This window comes from Thalassophryne amazonica, chromosome 4 (assembly GCF_902500255.1).
Source record: "Thalassophryne amazonica chromosome 4, fThaAma1.1, whole genome shotgun sequence".
NCBI lineage: Eukaryota > Metazoa > Chordata > Actinopteri > Batrachoidiformes > Batrachoididae > Thalassophryne > Thalassophryne amazonica.
The window spans coordinates 98,579,095-98,596,934 of record NC_047106.1 but is presented as its reverse complement, the minus strand read 5'-3'; the positions used below and the strand labels follow the sequence as shown (position 1 = coordinate 98,596,934).

Below are 17,840 nucleotides of genomic sequence, written 5' to 3'. Positions count from 1 at the left end.
AGCAAATATTTGCACAAAAACAATAAAGTTTATCAGTTTGAACATTAAATATCTTGTATTAGTGGTGTATTCAATTGAATATAGGTTGAAGAGGATTTGCAAATCATTGTATTCTGTTTTTATTAATATTTTACACAATGTCCCAAATATGCTTACATGGGTGGTATAATTTATGGGTGCTCCTGAGTGTCTTGCTCTGTACAGTGTAGCCAAAGAGGATTGCAGTTTGTATTCCAGAATCAGTTGTGCGGCTAACAATATAGATTCAGCTAACATGAACAACCAAGCAGCTCACAGCACAACACAAACTCCAAATAAGACTTAAAACTTTTTTTGGTTTAATTTTTTATTTGCTAAATCCTGTCAGGCCAAATAGGAAAAAGCATGACGTTGGGTGAAAACACTGATCGACATAGACGTGGCTTAAGAATTTGAGGCACTGTCATTTGATTATTGGGATCAAAATCAACTCTGAGTTGTCTTTCAACCTACTGTACAGGCAAGCTAACATTACTGAAAAATGTAACTGTAGTTTGGTATTTTTTTTCTTTGGTGGATGTAGTGGGACTCACGTTAGATAACATTAGTTAAACGCCAATCAATCAGCAATGCATACGGCGATAAAAGCACTTCACAGCATCATTTAGAGTTTGCCCAATCTGCTCCTGTAAATGAGCTTTTTTGTGCGGTATGTGGCATAGCTCAGCCGGTCAGCCCTGTTGTCTTCAGTATGTTATGTCTCTGTTTCAGCATGGCAAAATGCTCATTCATGAGCACGAGCACACACATGGGGGCATGCTTGGAAGGGGAGGGGTAAAGGTAGGGTATTGGGTTGTTTGCAGTCTGAAACCTCACAGCTAGAAGTTACTGAAAACGCCACAATGCACCTTTAACATATTATCCTGTTATATTCTTGTATTATCTGTCTTATGACTAATATGTTGCTTGCACAGAGTAGAAATGATTGCTTTTGTCTACTATTTCCTAGCATCTCAGACTGGTTCTGTTAAATAAATGTGAACAACGTGGACCAAATGCGTAACACTTAAGAGACATTATGTTTGGACAAATCGCAGAGTGGTGGATTACTTGGCATGTGTGAGTGGGAACTAGATGTAAACAAAGTTTCTAACAGTCATAGTACCAGAAGTTGGAGAGAATGGAAGATCACGCTTGGAAGCTAATTCTTGTCCAGTGTTTTCTTCTCTGCTCTACATTTCTGGTCACCATAGCAGTAAGGCAGCTGCAGATTGACTTCATACTGTGTACATAACAATAACTTTGTTGTCATTCCACTAGCCTATCTATCTCGGCATCACCAGACCATGAGGGCAAAAGGAATTCCATAAAGTTTTGATCCGTCAATTAAAGTGCGTCTGCCTCCTGTTATCTCATTTAGTCTGTAGTCGATATGATTGGCATAATCAGACATGTCTGATTTGTGCCTCCCATTTAATTAATCAGTCTCACTGTATCATCACCTGTGGCTTATTAGAGTAATTAGAGCAAATTAGTCAGATAGAAGTCCTCTCTTCCTCCTGCAGAAGAGTGGAAGAAATTTCATTAGGCAAAATGAACACACACACACACACACACCTTGGGTCTAATGTCCAGTCCTAATAGGATTTATTTACCCATGACTGTTGTCAGTGAATATTACCACAGTAGTAGGATGGAATAATTCTCATTTCCATTTGTCTGAACCTACCCCCCTCGTGTGGACATGGATCACTGTGCCAGATTTCATTGGGCGAACATGTTAGCAGACTTCCTCTTTTGAAATGGAGTTCAAAAGAAACGGGAAAGACTGGGCTCCCTAAGTTACAGCAGCGGCCTGTCTGTGCATTCATGTGAAAGCACACACGTGTGGAGCAGTGTGCGGGAGGCTTCTTGGCCAAGTCCGTGTTGAAGTCTCTCTAGGGAGTGTTGGCAATCTGTTCCAATCGCCTTTACAGCTGACCAGACGACCAAATGAACCAGGACAGGGACTGCTGCTGTGGGCCAATCCAGCCACACCAAGCAAAGCTATTACAGCAATCACATAGACATTACAGCCTGCTTACTTCTCCTCTGCACACACCATATTCCACCCTCTGCTAAACCAGACACAACAGTTCTAACCAGACGTGGCTGGACTTACAAATACTCCTGATGATAATTCGAATAGTTAAATAGATTAATTCTCCAGTAAAATAAGAAAACCTTTTAAATATATAATTTGTTCTCAGGCTAAGGTGAAACAAAGAATGTTCAACTCAAAGCCCAAAGGCCCCAACATGTTATGTACTGCTTAGAGTATGTGGGTGGCCATTAGAAGCTTCAGCACAAATGCTGGTATTTATGCTCTGTCAAGTCATTAGGTATTACTGTATACTATTATCCCTCATCATGGAGTAGAAAAGGAGGAAAGTGGAATAGGTTCTATCTGCCCCTTTTGGTTGTATGGGACAAGATACAAAGTCGACTGAAACTGAAACTCTATTTTTATTATGACTTTGATAATAAGAATTTGATGATATTCTTCAAAAATGTGTTTTGAAAAGTCTTGTTACTAGGGCTGCAGCTATCTACTACTTTAGTAATCGAGTATTCTATCACTTATTCTGGCGATTAATCGAGTAATCGGCTAAATAGTACTTTTGCATTTTTAAACAACATCAACAGTCCAGGGCTCTCCATCGCTCAGATTGTCAAATTTAGTGTTTCCTTTCTGTTTTCCTGGGTAATTTATTTTTTCACATCTTTATAACTTTGAATCTTTTCTGGTGCCAGGAGCTCAACACAGGAGCTCAGCACTCTCCTGTTGACGCTCCAAAATGACGCTTGCGCAGTAGGGATGCACCGATCCACAGTTTTTCACTTCTGATCCGATCCCGTTACCTGAATTCGGATATCTGCCGATACCAATACTTTTCCCATCCGATACCAGAGCTCTGTTTTCTTTCATATTATTATAATCATTATTGTTGATTTTATGAGGATTTTCTTAAAAAGGAGACCTGAAAGTTCAGCTTCAATTTGCCAGAAGGTGTATCTAAGATGAAAGGCCTAGATTTGATGGTTTGATGAAAGAATTAAGTACTTTCACTTTTTTTTATAGACTTTTATAGCCTTATTTTTATAGACTTAAAGAGAAAAGAGACAGCACTCTCTCTGCCTGTCTCTCCCTCTGTCTGTCTCCCTCTCTTTCGCTTGCTCTCTGTCTTTCTCTCTCTTGCTCGCTTTCTCTCTCCCTCCGTCTCTCTCTTTTTCTTCCTCTCAAAAACAGTGGTTTCGTGCTGTGCAAACGTTTAACTTTTGGAAACACAAAGCCTTTCAACTGTAAAATAAATTATCGTCAGAGCTCACAGGCAGGATTTTAATGGAGACTTTTTCCCTTTCAGTGGACAGAATCTCTGTTCGGTTCCTCCTCTGCTGCACGCTGAGCTGGTGCTTTACAGTCTCGGGACAGAGAAGTGGCTAACTTTTTAGCACACATTTTCAGCAACAATTCAGTTAATTGTTTGGAAAATCCGTCTGCGATGAACAGACAATTTGAATCCGAGAGCCGGGCAGAAATTTGCCGCTAACTACAGCTAGAACACTGCGGAAGAGAGCTCTCTCAAACAGCCTGGCTTCAAAAACCTCCCTCTCCCCTCCTCCTGCTCGGCAGTAAACAAGCAGAGAGCAAACAACAGCAGTTGAGAGGATTCACAGTGGTTCTTCTCTGGTATCGGAAAATGTCGCAGGTTGGATCGGTATTTTCCGATACGTGAATTACATCAGTATCGAGTTCCGATACCGATCCGGGATTGGATCAGTCCCATCCCTAATGCGCAGTGAAGGCAGGGTGCAACGATTTACCCAAACTGATCAAAACTGACCCAAACTGACTCCAACAATTTACCCAAACTGACTCTAAATATGACTAAATGAAGTACTTTCATTTATTTTTGGAAATGCGTGCCATTCTCAAAACAGTACATGAAGTGCTGTCTGTCTCTCACTCCCTTCCTCTGTTTCGCTGTCGCTTTAGAATGCTGAAACAATAAACAAGGAATGTTTAAGTACGCTTGTGAGTACTGGCAGTTTTTTGGGGGGAGCCATATAACGGACTCTGAACTTTAAGATCTGATGTTACGAGCCGTGACGGGGCAGCAGTGCCTCTTGTTGTACGTCTGCAAAGGCGAGTGCCATTTTCTTTTCATGTACCGTTTTGAGAACGGAGCGCATTTCCGAAAATAAATGAAAGTACTTCATTTAGTAATATTTGGAGTCAGTTTGGGTAAATCGCTGCTCCCGTGATGGCAGGGAGAGTGCTGAGACGGGGGAAGGCTGAGCTCCTCACACTAGACCGTAAGTGCAAGCGGTCGGTGTAATCTTCAGTCAGTCAGGCTGCATGTGAACGTGAGCACAGCCTGGTCTCTGGATTGCAGCTTTTCCACAAAAGCCACATTGAAGTGCATGTAGAGCGGAGCGCAGCCAGTGGACCAAATTGTGTGTTTTTTAAAACTAGACAAACACACTGCTTCGCTTTAAATGGGCAGTAAGTCTATTTCAGATGATAAGCGTGGACCCTTTTTCTCTTTAGAGCAGGGGTAGGCAACCTGTTCCAGAAAGAGCCATGAGGGTGCAGGTTTTCTTTGCAGCCACTGACTCCACCAGGTGATTTTACTGATTAACTGATTCCATCTGCTCATAGTGATATTAATCAGTAAAATCACCTGGTGGAGTCAGCGGCTGCAAAGAAAACCTGCACCCTCATGGCTCTTTCTGGAACAGGTTGCCTACCCCTGCTTTAGAGGCTTTATTTTACTCTGTGTGTCATATTGGAAAGCTGTAGCTTTGATGCTACATTGATTAGCTCTTACACGGCTTATGCACATGCTCTAGTCTTCTTCTGTGTTTTTCTTGAGACGTTACAGCGCCACACACAGGCCTGGCATATGTACTACAATGTTAAATGGAGCTTCGAGGCACAGAATTTGCCTAGAACATTTTTTGTAATCGAATTATTCGAGTTACTCAATGAATCGTTTCAGCCCTACATGTTACTACTAGGCATTATTTGTTGCTTGCTAATGATATTATTAGACACAGTGTTTAAAGTAGACCTGCACTGAACTAAATGTGGTCAGATTTCAGAAAGAAATAGCTGATATGTATTTATAAGACCCTTGTGAATGCAGTAAAATAAATCTGTAAGCCCAAATTTGTAATTCAGCGGAGAAATCTTCATTTAAAAATGACAAATTTGCAGCTAAAATTTAGCCCTCTGTGAAAACAGTTTGTACAGCCGTATCATTTCCATGACGTCAGGGACAAGACGACGTGCTCCCACCTTCAGTCCGATCCCGCATTGAAATTGATTTTATCTGTTAGTAATGTTACTTATACACGTCCTGGTGTCAACATCCAAAAGTAAGCTGCAATGAATGTGAGATACAGATCTGTGTGCTCAGATCAGCAACGACATCGACAGCGGGCGCCGTTCTTCCTCTCCCACTCTCTGCCTCCGCTACGGTTGCTGTTTTAATGCGAAGCGGCCGGTACACCTGTTGCTGCAAGGACAGACTTCTTGCGGCAAAATCCACAGCACCGCACATCTCGGCAATCGGAGCCCCAGAGCTCCATGGACGCTGAGAGAGGTTTATATATTTTTAATGACTGGGATTCTTTGTGGGTCTCACCTCCATATCCCGCAAAGGTACCGGAGGCTAAAGACAGTAGATTTTCATTGCGACACCACTCAATCAAATGGGCGTATGAAAAAGTCCCCCAAAATAATTTTCAAGCACAAATAAATGAAATGTTTACTCACCATACGTGCCGCAAGACAATATGAAGTTTTAAAAAAGTAGATCCTTCCGTATAAGACAAGAAAAAGGTGCAGATGCAAACTGAAGTAAATCCACAAATTACAATTGGCGCAATGCATGCTGGGAGAGGGTCTTGTCCGTGACGTCTCGGCAGCGTCTATGATGAGATGGACAATTTGTGGAGGGCTAAATGTTAGCTGTAAATTTGTCATTTTCAAATGAAGATTTCTCCGTTGAATGACAGATCTGGGCTTGCAGATTTACTTTACTACATTCAGAAGGATCTCATGTGTAAATGTAAGTCATTTTTTGTTCAAAAAATCTGACTGAATTTTTTTCAATGCAGGTCTCCTTTAAGGAAAACGGTACTTATTTATTTCCTTAACACAGTTACAAATGTTACTTAGATGAAATAAAGTTTGGTGAGTGTGTTGTGCAGATTGTGACAGTGTGGTGTCTCGAGCTTTTCAGATTCTTCAAGTTTGCAGGTGGTTTGCAGAGGTTCAGTATCGAGCTGTTTTAAACACCAGCAAGTCTCCAACTTATTTTGCAGATTGACATCAGTCTTGTCGAATCCAAGACACCTCCACTAGTGAGGTTGATGGTCAAGCAACTAAGTCTTCTAAGGGAGATTGCTACGCTGGTGGTGTCTGCATGGTTTCTCCTTTTCCCACATTTTTTTTTTTTGTTTTTACCTCTGCCAACAAAGTTGGAGGAGGTTGGTTTTTTCACCCGTTTGTCTGTTTGTTTGTTTGTGAACAGCCTGGAGCCCACATTTTTTCATACCTCGTTATGGAATTTTTACTGAAGATTCATATCTTGTTAGGAAAGAACTGATTCAGTTTTCAACGTCTTAGGTCAAAGGGCAAAGTCAGGAACAATCTTGGAAAATTAGTAAAATCCCTATCTTTAACATTGATTGAATTTTCATAAATTCATAACTCTGCCAGCAAAGATCAAATTTCTTTCATATTTGATAGTGTTATGTAGGATGGTATCTTTTATCAACTGACAGTTTGATTCAGATTACAGATTTTGTGGCCACTTAAATTTAACATTGAAACCCCATTTTAATGTATATTTGACATTATATCTTAATGAAACATGTCCCAATCACGCTCTTATGTGAATGTGAGGTGCAGACTGGTGCTCACTATCGCCTGACAACGTTTGATCGAGATCTGATCCAGATTGTGGATTTTGTGGACATTTGAATTTAATATTGAAAAGCCCATTTTATGTACATTTTGCATTATATCTCAGTCAAAAGTGCCTCAATCACTCTCATTTGTGACATTGAGGTGCAAACTGGCGCTCTCAATGAATAGACTAAGTTTGATCCGCATTGGATCCATATAGCAGATTTAACAAATACTTAGTTCTTTTTAACATTGAAAAGCCCTTTTGATCTATATGTTGTATTAGATTTAAACTCATGAAAAGCTACTTGAAACAGGACTTTGACCTTGAAAATTTTTTCCAAAGTAAAAAAAATTGTGGAATTGGAAACTGGTGTTTGTGGAGGTTTGTGCTCTCCAAGCGCAGCGGTCTAGGTTTTTGTTTTTTTTGTACTTCAGTCATGCTAATAAGATGCAAAATAAAATGGAAAAACCACCCAATCTGGCAGCATTGCTCTGCTGCAACCAGGGGCTTTAATACTCTCATGTCACATCGGACACCATTAAAACAGCATGATCATATTATTGTAGACTGCTTGTGTGTGTGTGTGTGTGTGTGTGTGTGTGTGTGTGTGTGTGTGTGTGTGTGTGTGTATATATATATATATATATATGTATATATATATATATATATATATACACATATACTCAACAAAAATATAAACGCAACACTTTTGGTTTTGCTCCCATTTTGTATGAGATTAACTCAACGATCTAAAACTTTTTCCACATACACAATATCACCATTTCCCTCAAATACTGTGCACAAACCAGTCGAAATCTGTGATAGTGAGCACTTCTCCTTTGCTGAGATAATCCATCCCACCTCACAGGTGTGCCATACCAAGATGCTGATTAGACACCATGATTAGTGCACAGGTGTGCCTTAGACTGCCCACAATAAAAGGCCACTCTGAAAGGTGCAGTTTTGTTTTATTGGGGGGGGATACCAGTCAGTATCTGGTGTGACCACCATTTGCCTCATGCAGTGCAACACATCTCCTTCGCATCATCCGTGAAGAGAACACCTCTCCAACGTGCCAAACGGCAGCAAATGTGAGCATTTGCCCACTCAAATCGGTTACGACGACGAACTGGAGTCGGGTCGAGACCCCGATGAGGACGATGAGCATGCAGATGAGCTTCCCTGAGACAGTTTCTGACAGTTTGTGCAGAAATTCTTTGGTTATGCAAACCGATTGTTTCAGCAGCTGTGCGAGTGGCTGGTCTCAGATGATCTTGGAGGTGAACATGCTGGATGTGGAGGTCCTGGGCTGGTGTGGTTACACGTGGTCTGCGGTTGTGAGGCTGGTTGGATGTACTGCCAAATTCTCTGAAACGCCTTTGGAGACGGCTTATGGTAGAGAAATGAACATTCAATACAGGAGCAACAGTTCTGGTTGACATTCCTGCTGTCAGCATGCCAATTGCACGCTCCTTCAAAGCTTGCAACATCTGTGGCATTGTGCTGTGTGATAAAACTGCACCTTTCAGAGTGGCCTTTTATTGTGGGCAGTCTAAGACACACCTGTGCACTAATCATGGTGTCTAATCAGCATCTTGATATGGCACACCTGTGAGGTGGGATGGATTATCTCAACAAAGGAGAATTGCTCACTATCACAGATTTAGAGTGGTTTGTGAACAATATTTGAGAGAAATGGTGATATTGTATATGTGGAAAAAGTTTTAGGTCTTTGAGTTCATCTCATACAAAATGGGAGCAAAACCAAAAGTGTTGCGTTTATATTTTTGGTGAGTGCCTGCACGCATGCATGTGTATGGCTTCAATCACGGAGAAACTGGGGTATGGCATCAGATCAGTGACAAAACCCCACTCGTGTAAAAAAATTCATTCATATTATGTGTAGATATTAACACTACGCGCGCACAAATTATCGCTGGGTGTGAGGACCCCCCGCCTGCTCGATCTTGATTTCTGCTCCCGCAAAGTTGATTTTTGCTTGCACGCAGAGAATTCCTGCTCGCTCGCTTGAAACTTATGGCACTATGGGGGAGGGAACCAGGTCGGCACTGGCTCTGCTGTGATTGGCTGTCTCTGCAGAGCAAGATTTGATTGACAGCCCTCCTCTGATGCGGAAGTCAGTCGCAGATAATGGCGTTAAGCGATTATCACCTCGTTTCTGCTTAAAACTTCACTCCAGTCATCATCTATCTCAGCGACAGATCTTTGAAGTTTCTAATCATTTCCACATAAATTCAGCATTATTTCATAACAAATTACAGAAAGTCCTCAAAATCACCTCCTGACACCGGCGCGTCTGCAGACTGACTCTGTACACTCAAACTGCTCAAAGGGGATAATGTGATTATTAACCATCAAATGACAAATTAAAACCTCTTAAATCATGTGCAAACCATGATGCCACCACCTGCCTAAAGGAGCCAACGGCATCTCCTTTAAATAATAATAATAATAATTTATTTATTTATGAATCAAATCCAAACAAAACAGGTCCTGTACAAAGTCCTGGAATAGCTGTATACGTGAAAATACAAATACAAGAACATAAGGGGCTTATTGAATATTATTTACAAATAATAAAAGAAAAGAAAATATAGGGCAACCAAACATTTACAAATCAAATTTGTCTTAAATGCTGTTGTCTTGTATGTGCCGTACCACTGCCAAGAAGATGATTTATTTACTGGAGTTTGTTTCTTCATTAGCAGAACTACTTGACAGCTAGTAATTTTTATTTCCAACTTGTTTTTGCATCCAAATTGGAATAGAAACTACTTTATTTTGGGGAAGATCCCAGGAAGTTTTAATTTTTTTGTTGTTGTTGTTTTTCTCTCCCCCCCTTCTTCTTTGATTGGCATTGGGAGTTTGGTTACTTTGGGCAGTCCAGTTGTGATCATGAATGTCTTAGGTCTGTCATACAAAATATATTTTCTCTTAATTTGCTGTGAAAGGTTTGTTTGTTTTTATTATATTCTGTTAATTAATAAATACTCCTTGTTTTGGGTGCTTGTCAAACATATCTTAGTCCTGTGTTACTGTGAACAGAGATGGCGGGTGAGTCTGAAATCAGCTCAGTTTCACCGCATGGATTACTTTGATTTTAGTCTTCCATTTATGCAACACCAGTAACCACATTGCAGTTGGATTACCATTTAATGTTCAAGTTACATTTCACATCCTTGGATTTTTGTGGGTAACAAAAAAAAAAGAAAAAACAGAATGATGATACCTGTGCTAATGTGTTTTTTCTTTCTTAAAGCTGGTAATAGGGCTACTTCACAGAGCTCCATTCCTTGCCATTTCATCCCGAATAGCAAATCGGGGCGTGTTATGAAGCATCACTTGATCCTTGCCGTGCTGTGTGCGCTCAGATGTGGCTGGCCAAGTCCCCATATGATCTTGTCTGTACATAAATATCAGCATGTAAGTGTGCTACCGCCCAAGATGGCACCATGAGTCACGTGACTGATTTTTTTTTTTTTTTTTGACTCGTCATGTCGCCACTCTCTCTGACCACGGCACTCTAGTTTCGTCTGCGACACCCGTTCAAACCTCACCCCTGCCCATTCTCCATGTAATGTGGAGTTGCGTCAGGAAGGGCATCACAAAAACCTGTGCCAAATCAACATGCAAATTCACCTCGGATCTGCTGTGGTGACCCCGAGTGAAAACAAGGGAAGAGCAAAGGGACTTACTTACTTGAGCTCTGCTCTCACTTTCAGATATGCATTCTGGAAGCTCAAAAGTTTAAATATTGTCCATACCTCTGAAATCCATAGAGGGTGTGGGAGGGTTCCCATGATGAACCTGAATATTCAGTCATTGTGCAGTGGTCTTGTTTAACCATCGTAGGATTTTCAAGTTGTTTGAAAATTCCTTACTCTTGTCATAATCTTTGACATACTTCAGTTATTGCTTGCAGTTTCATGGAGCCTGTAATATTGTTGATTATATAACTCCTGAATAGATCTTTGTCATTTGATTGGCGGTTTGTATGTCACGTGATTTGGATTATTCATATAATTTGCCATTGTGCGCCATTTACCATGTGATTTTGGTTGTATACGTTTTTTACTATTGCCCACTGCTGTGTGTTCACACTAGCGGCGATGGCGCTTAGCTTAAAAACAAACAGCGGCCTGATTTGTTGGGTAATGGATGTGAGAGGGAGCTTGAGAGCAAGTCGGGGGGTCCTGAGAAAGCAGTGTTTGCCACAGGCAGAGCCACGCGGGCCAGTTTGGCCCCACTGCAGGCTGGGTTGGCCCCGCCACAGCTCGGGACTTACACGGGGTCACTGGGGCACAGCAGGCTACGTCAAATCACACTTGGGTGAGACGGGGCATCTTGGTCTCGCTACCAAACTCTGGTGGACACCGTAGGACGGGGAAAAGCACAAGTCCCTTTTCTCCATTGTTGTTCTCTTGTGGGATTAATAAAGTTTAAATTTGAATTTTTTTTGAATAAATTAATAAATCTGTTGTAGGCATTATATAAAACAAATAATGAATTTTTTTTAATTCTTCAATAGAAAGAATATTTAATGCGGTGAAAGATGGAATGTTCCATTCAACGAGGCTGGGCCATTCTTACCATTGAACTCATAAACATTCATTATTTATATAATATGCCTTTACTAATAGGAAGAGCTAAAGTTTTACCCCAGACATCTATGGTTATGCTAAGGTTAGACGGCAGTTGTTTTTGAATGAGCTGTGGGATAAATTCATCTTGTTACATCATCAAAGTGAGTACTTCTGTGCCATGAGCCTCCAAAGTGTATATTCATGAAAGTACAAATGGTGCTTTATTTTAAAATCTACACTTTTTATTTATGACACATTTTGAATAATTAGCAGCAAAATCACTTTTCGTTTGGGATGTATCTAAAATTCTGCCTCCTGAATTTAGACTAGATTTCAACTGAAATGGCCCATTGTGTTTATATTTAGGATAATCAGTTTTCTTTTTCCTTTTTTTGTCCCCCCCCCCCCCACACACACACACACTCTGCTGAAACAAGCTGTGAGGCTTAATGTATCACTTTGTTCTATCTTGTTTAGTGAGTCAGTTTGATGCCACTGTCTTGAGTCTTTTCAGTCTTACATTCTTTTTCCTGTAGCTAAACCTGACTAACATAATAATTACAGCTTTAATTATGAAGTTCACAATAATTAAAATATATTTGGTTTCTCCTTTTATTGAGCATTACACAAGCTTTTGCATACGCTTGAGTTCACTAATAGATAGTGCAGCTGCTCCATTGCCACGGGCAGACAGGCTGCTACATCAACTGCTCTGTGGGCAGTAAGAGCAAGATGGCATGTAAGCAAGTGAGCTTTATTTTTTATTTTATCCAGCATCATGTGCTGTGGTGTACTAAAGGCACTACTAGGGCTGCACCTAAATTACTTTTTTTTTTTTTTTTTAGCATTTCATGTAATTTTTTCCCCCTTTGCTTAATCTATTATTACTCAAATAATGTAACAATAAATTTTACCAAATTACATAATTTCTGTTTCAATATTCAGTCGTCTTCAGTATGAAACAAAAAAATTATGAAAGTATGCACTAATAAGTTTTTTTATGTCTTCTCCCTTTTTCACTTGGGGTTGTCACAGCTGACCTGATACAGATCTGTGTGGTTATTTGGCACAAGTTTTACATCAGATGACCTTTCTGACACAACTCCACAGTACATGGAGAATGAACCAGGAACCTTCTCCTCTGGAAACAAGCTGTTGTGAAGGTGTAGTAACACGGACCCACAACAGGGGGCGTAAATGAACGGACGATAGATGAGCCAAAAGACAACAATTTAATGTTGTGAATGTGCACAACGGAATACAGACAATAGCAGATTTAGAATCAAGTCAAATATACAAAGGTGACGTGTGGGCAGGCTCAAGGATAGAAGACGTCTGTCCAGAGAAGAGCCGGGTCCCACACGATTTCCACTGCACACGGATCTGGAGCACACTGGAGCCGCCAAGTCCTGAGTTCCCAGTGGCCACTGTCTCCAGCTGTCAAATCTGGTACTGCTGGCAGGAAGCAGAAACAGTTTAATGGTGGGTCTGTGCACACCCAGCAAACAGTCCTTGGTTTCAAACGGAGGGAAAACCTCCAACCCAGAAACTCGGCACGTGCAGTATCAGTGAGTACTTATCGAAGTTTGGCGTGGGGAGCAAAGACGTCAGCCCTCCACGAAACACAAACCCAGCCTCCAGCTGCAAGTACTCACAGAAACGACTGCAAACAATACAGAAGCAAAAACTGTATGTGAAAGACTCAAAAACGGCTGAGCAGTTTACCTGAGAGGTAGAACGATATCTCGGCAGGGAGGTGGAGTTGCTGCCCGGCTTTTATGGAGATGGTGATGAGGTGGTGATGAGTGACAGCTGTCAGGTGGTGATGAGGAACAGCTGTCATTCCCGGCTGCTCCCTTTGAGGCGGCTGCGCCCTCTCATGCCTGAAGCCTGTACTTCAGGCAGGGCGCCCTCTGGTGGTGGGCCAGCAGTACCTCCTCTTCAGCGGCCCACACAACACAAGCACACTAATTGCTTGGCCACCACACTGCCCCCAACAAGCCTATTTTTAGCTGGACATCTGTCGTTTCCCAATAATAATAATAATGATAATGACGATGAAGATAATAATTTATACTTTATTTATCCACTTACAAAAATTTACAGTCTGATATAAAGTCTCTCCAAAATAACAGTGATGCAAAAGATTGTTTTAATGTTTTTTTTCAAATAAAAGGAATGTAGTGCTTTATGGTGCTTATTAGAGTATTGTTATTGGTGCTTTTTTGAGAAAGCGCACACTCGGGATGAGAATCTTCCACGGATCCGCGGCTTGTTCTGGATTTCTGGGCCATTTCTGAGATCCAAGATGTCATTAGTTACTTTTTATACAACAGCGAACTTTCAGCCAGTTAGAATCTTGATAATATTGAAAGTCACTGAAAGTATCCTGATGTGGACATTTTGATTTTCTGCAAGTTTTGGTCTGTAGAGCGATGTCTTTAACATTGAGAGAGAGGATGAAGGCCGCGTTAAAGACATTGATAGTGGTGTGAAAATAGATTTAAGTGGGCATGGTTGGAGCGGGTGGTGGACATGGACGGGACAAAGGCAAGACTCATCCACAAGGTTGAGCACCCAGTAAATTCCTCTGCACGTTATTTCGGATTTCATCAACAAAACCTTCATCAACAAAGCCTTGAAAAAACACTACAAGACCAAGATGAAGAAATATATATATATATATATATATATATATATATATATATATATATATATATATATATATATATTTATATATATATATATATATATTTATATATATATATATTTATATTTGATATGGCTTTATTTTGACACAAAACACACTTTTACTCAAAATGTGACCCTGTGGAGAAAAACAAACTCTTCTTCTTTTTCTGTAGTGTATAACGGCAGCCTACATCCTTATTGTTGCATTTCTGACACCTTCTGTATCAGTCCGTTATAGCAGTACTAAATCCTCTCGATGAGTCCAGTGTCTTTCAAGTTTTAAAAAGCCAACACTTCCCCCTCCCACTTGGCCTTATGGCTAAAATACTTCCTACAGAAACTTCTTTCAGGCCTGACAATTGATTTCTTCAAATGACTTACACATTCTTGTATGAAGTTTCAGTATTTTCAGAGCTCATTGCAGGTGAATATCTGTCAGTTCAGTGATATCTGTCCAATGTTATGGCATCTATAGTAAGTACATATGCTATAGCACGAGGCAGGTATCACTGAAATGTCTACATAGAAAGATTATTTTTTACAGTAAGGTTTCCATATACCCCAACATACAAAAAATATAAAGTGGAAATTCATTAAATTAGGTCTCTGTAGTGGCCCTGAAATGCCTCTAAAATGCTCAAAACCTGTGACCTCTGGACCCCACTGGGGGCCAACGGTGGCCCCAAACCTGCCCATTGTCACAGTTTTTTTTTTTTTCTTTGCCTATTCTCATCCCTGCACACTCACACACATGACAAAACTGGATTATATAATTGAAGGATTATGGCATTTAGCTCAGTTCTGATCATATTAGTTTATTAAGACCAAATAACACAGGATAAGGAAGCTCAATGACAGATTGAACAGGACAGATGCACAGCCGTCATTCCCCCAAAATAAAATAACCAGGATTCTGCACTTCCATTTTATTAATTTAGCTTTGAAAGAATAGCTTGGTTTCTGCAGTGACTTTCAAATTTTCTGTGAGGTTATTTTTTTTATTTAATTTTTAATTTGCTCACCAGCGTACTTCTTGCACATGCAAGAGCTGCCTGCTTGAGACTCAAGCCCCTTTCACACTGGCGCAAACGTAGAGCTGCGCATTGTGGCGTTGTTTCATTTAAGTACACCCAAAATGTGCACATACTCAGCCTTTTTCCGTGTTTGTTGCGTTCGTAGATTTACTTGCAGCTACGTGTGTTTGCTTTTTAATGTGTGCACACAGTCGCGTGTTGCCCTTGCCGCTATTTAAAACCAGTTCAACTCTTTCAGTTCACTCCTGCCGGCTGTGCAGAACGCATCGTTGCACTTGGAAAACAGTGGACTGTATCCTGAGGTTTTTACAGTTGCATACACCATACCTGATATTTTGTGCCTCTGTGGAAGTGCGTTCTTTTCTCTTGCGCGGTGTGGTGCAGGTCAGAAACATTTAACAGAGTCATTTAACATTATTTTATTTTTAATTAATTAATTTATTTTGTGTCGGTGGTAGGGCAGTCACAGTTATTACAGTATTCGCCAGTTGCGATTATTTTTCATATTCACGATTATTTTTCATATTCGCGATTACCGTGAATTATTTATTTTATCCACAAAGCATAAAACGACTCAGAATCTGACATCATTGTGCTGCAGCCTGGCTCACTAAGTTTCGCTCTCGTCTTAAGGCAGGACAATAACATGGAGGGTGAGGAGCGATCCGTCCTGCTGTTTGTATAAGACGGCCGATTAAAACAGTGGCCGTCTTCTTCAAAGCTGTCTAAAATGCAGAGTTTACCGAAGGAGCTGTTGGTGTGCGTGCATGCGTGCGGAGTCAACAGGCTGTGAGGGAGGGAGGGAGATTCCTGAATGGAGGCACGATAAGTTACAGTCTCCTGAGAACCATCAGTGCACGCAGCGAGCGCGGAGCAGAGAGAGGATTTTAACCCGAGTGAACAAAAAACCAAAACGTGGAGCTGCCTTTACTTCTCTCTGAACTTTCTCTCCCGGTGTGATTCTGCCGTTACCGTCCTGTTCACACCATGTGTGCGTCGTATACTGAATTTATGAGATTATGAGATGAAATAAATGATCAAATATATTTAAAAACATTTAAAAATGAGAATATATGAATAAACAGAAACAAATTACGCATACACGGGTGAAAAAAACCCTGACGTGGAGAAGCTGTGGTGATGTTAAGATGCACAGATCACAAAAAGCAGGTGAGAACTCTGAACTTTAACAGCTGTTATTTTCCAAAGGAATTTATTTGTTCAATCTTGAGCTTAATGTAATGTTTAAGCACAAAAATCGTAATTATTTGTCTGACAATTAATCATCTCCAGAAATTCCTAACCGTGACAGCCCTAACTCGGTGGATCATTTTCATTGTGTACAGATGCTGCTGAGTTTGGCTGTGGTAAAGGCTGCCGTGAATGAAGTGCACGTGACTCTTTAAACTTTTAAAGCTCCGGTTGCTCCGATCAGGTCCTCTGATTTGATCAGACCTGATCGATCAGGTCGTCTGATGATCGCATCGGCATACAGCGACGGCGCTTTTCTTTTAAAGAGTCACAGCGCTTATTCAGGTTTGATAAGACCTGATCAATCAGGGCGTCTGATGATCCCACCAAAATGCAGCGACGGCGCTTTTATTTTAAAGAGTCACAGGTTTGATCAGACTAGGAGAGAGAAAGAGAGCGAGAGAGACAGAGAAAAAGAGAGAGCAACAAAGAGAGAGAGGGGGAGAGAGAGAGAGCGTGAGTGAGAGAGGGAGTGACAGAGAGCGAGCGAGAGAGCAAGCGACCTGCTGTTTCTGTTCTGTGTCTGGATTTCTGAGTTGAGCTTCGATTACCTGTTCTAAGCACACACATGTCCATCAGTTAGATCAGCTGTTGTGAGCACCCAGAGGTGCTGCGGCTACGTGATCATGTTCTCCAGCTGATTCACTCTGGATGCAGCACTCAGTTTTTGGATGTGTACAGGAGCGCAGCGCCGTGTTGCACAGACTTGTATGCAGTAACGCCGTTTTGCGCAGACCTGGTTAAAACTGTGTATTTTCTGTGTCTAGTGCTCTACGCCAAAAAAAATTAAACATGTTTCATTTCTTCCATCCTATACACGTAGCCCTCAACATGCTGCTGCGTAGGGAGCAAAAACTGGGCATAGAGCTTCTCAACTCATCGTAGACAGTACGCCACAATACGCAGGTCTATGTTTGCGCCAGTGTGAAAGGGGCGTTAAACAGACTTCAGAGGAGAAGAACGGATGGAAACTTACACAAGCCTTGCACACATGAACCAGGGGAGGGGAATGGAGCTAAAACACACACAGCTTGCACACGCACAAGGTAAGAGGAATGGTGTGAAACACAACTCACACATGCACGGAGGGAGGGAGGGGGAGAAAGAGAGCAAGTGCTCTCTTCCAGTATTGAATGTTGGAGCTCATTGATACTCCAGTCTTTATTAATTCAGCCCCAGCCCTGTTTAATACAGGGCTTCAGGACCCATCCCTTCTGCACTTAAGATGATCATAGGTATTTTCTTTCCACTTCAGTTTACTCTTATGTCAAATTCTTCCTCTCAGTGCGCAGGCATATTAGTCCCTCCTTGCAATGCCC

The 17,840-nt window shown here is 41.1% G+C and overlaps 1 protein-coding gene and 1 long non-coding RNA gene across 4 annotated transcripts in view; one reads left to right on the top strand and one right to left on the bottom strand.

Moving 5' to 3' along the window:
- cux1b (cut-like homeobox 1b) overlaps positions 1-17,840 on the top strand; it is a 237,115-nt gene that overhangs the window by 66,495 nt on the left and 152,780 nt on the right. The window lies entirely within an intron of this gene.
- On the bottom strand, positions 3,651-16,859 carry LOC117508537. Its single transcript, XR_004560120.1, has 3 exons — positions 16,849-16,859; positions 6,413-6,417; positions 3,651-3,808 (listed from the first exon to the last, which is right to left on the bottom strand). It is a non-coding gene; the product is annotated as an uncharacterized LOC117508537 (long non-coding RNA).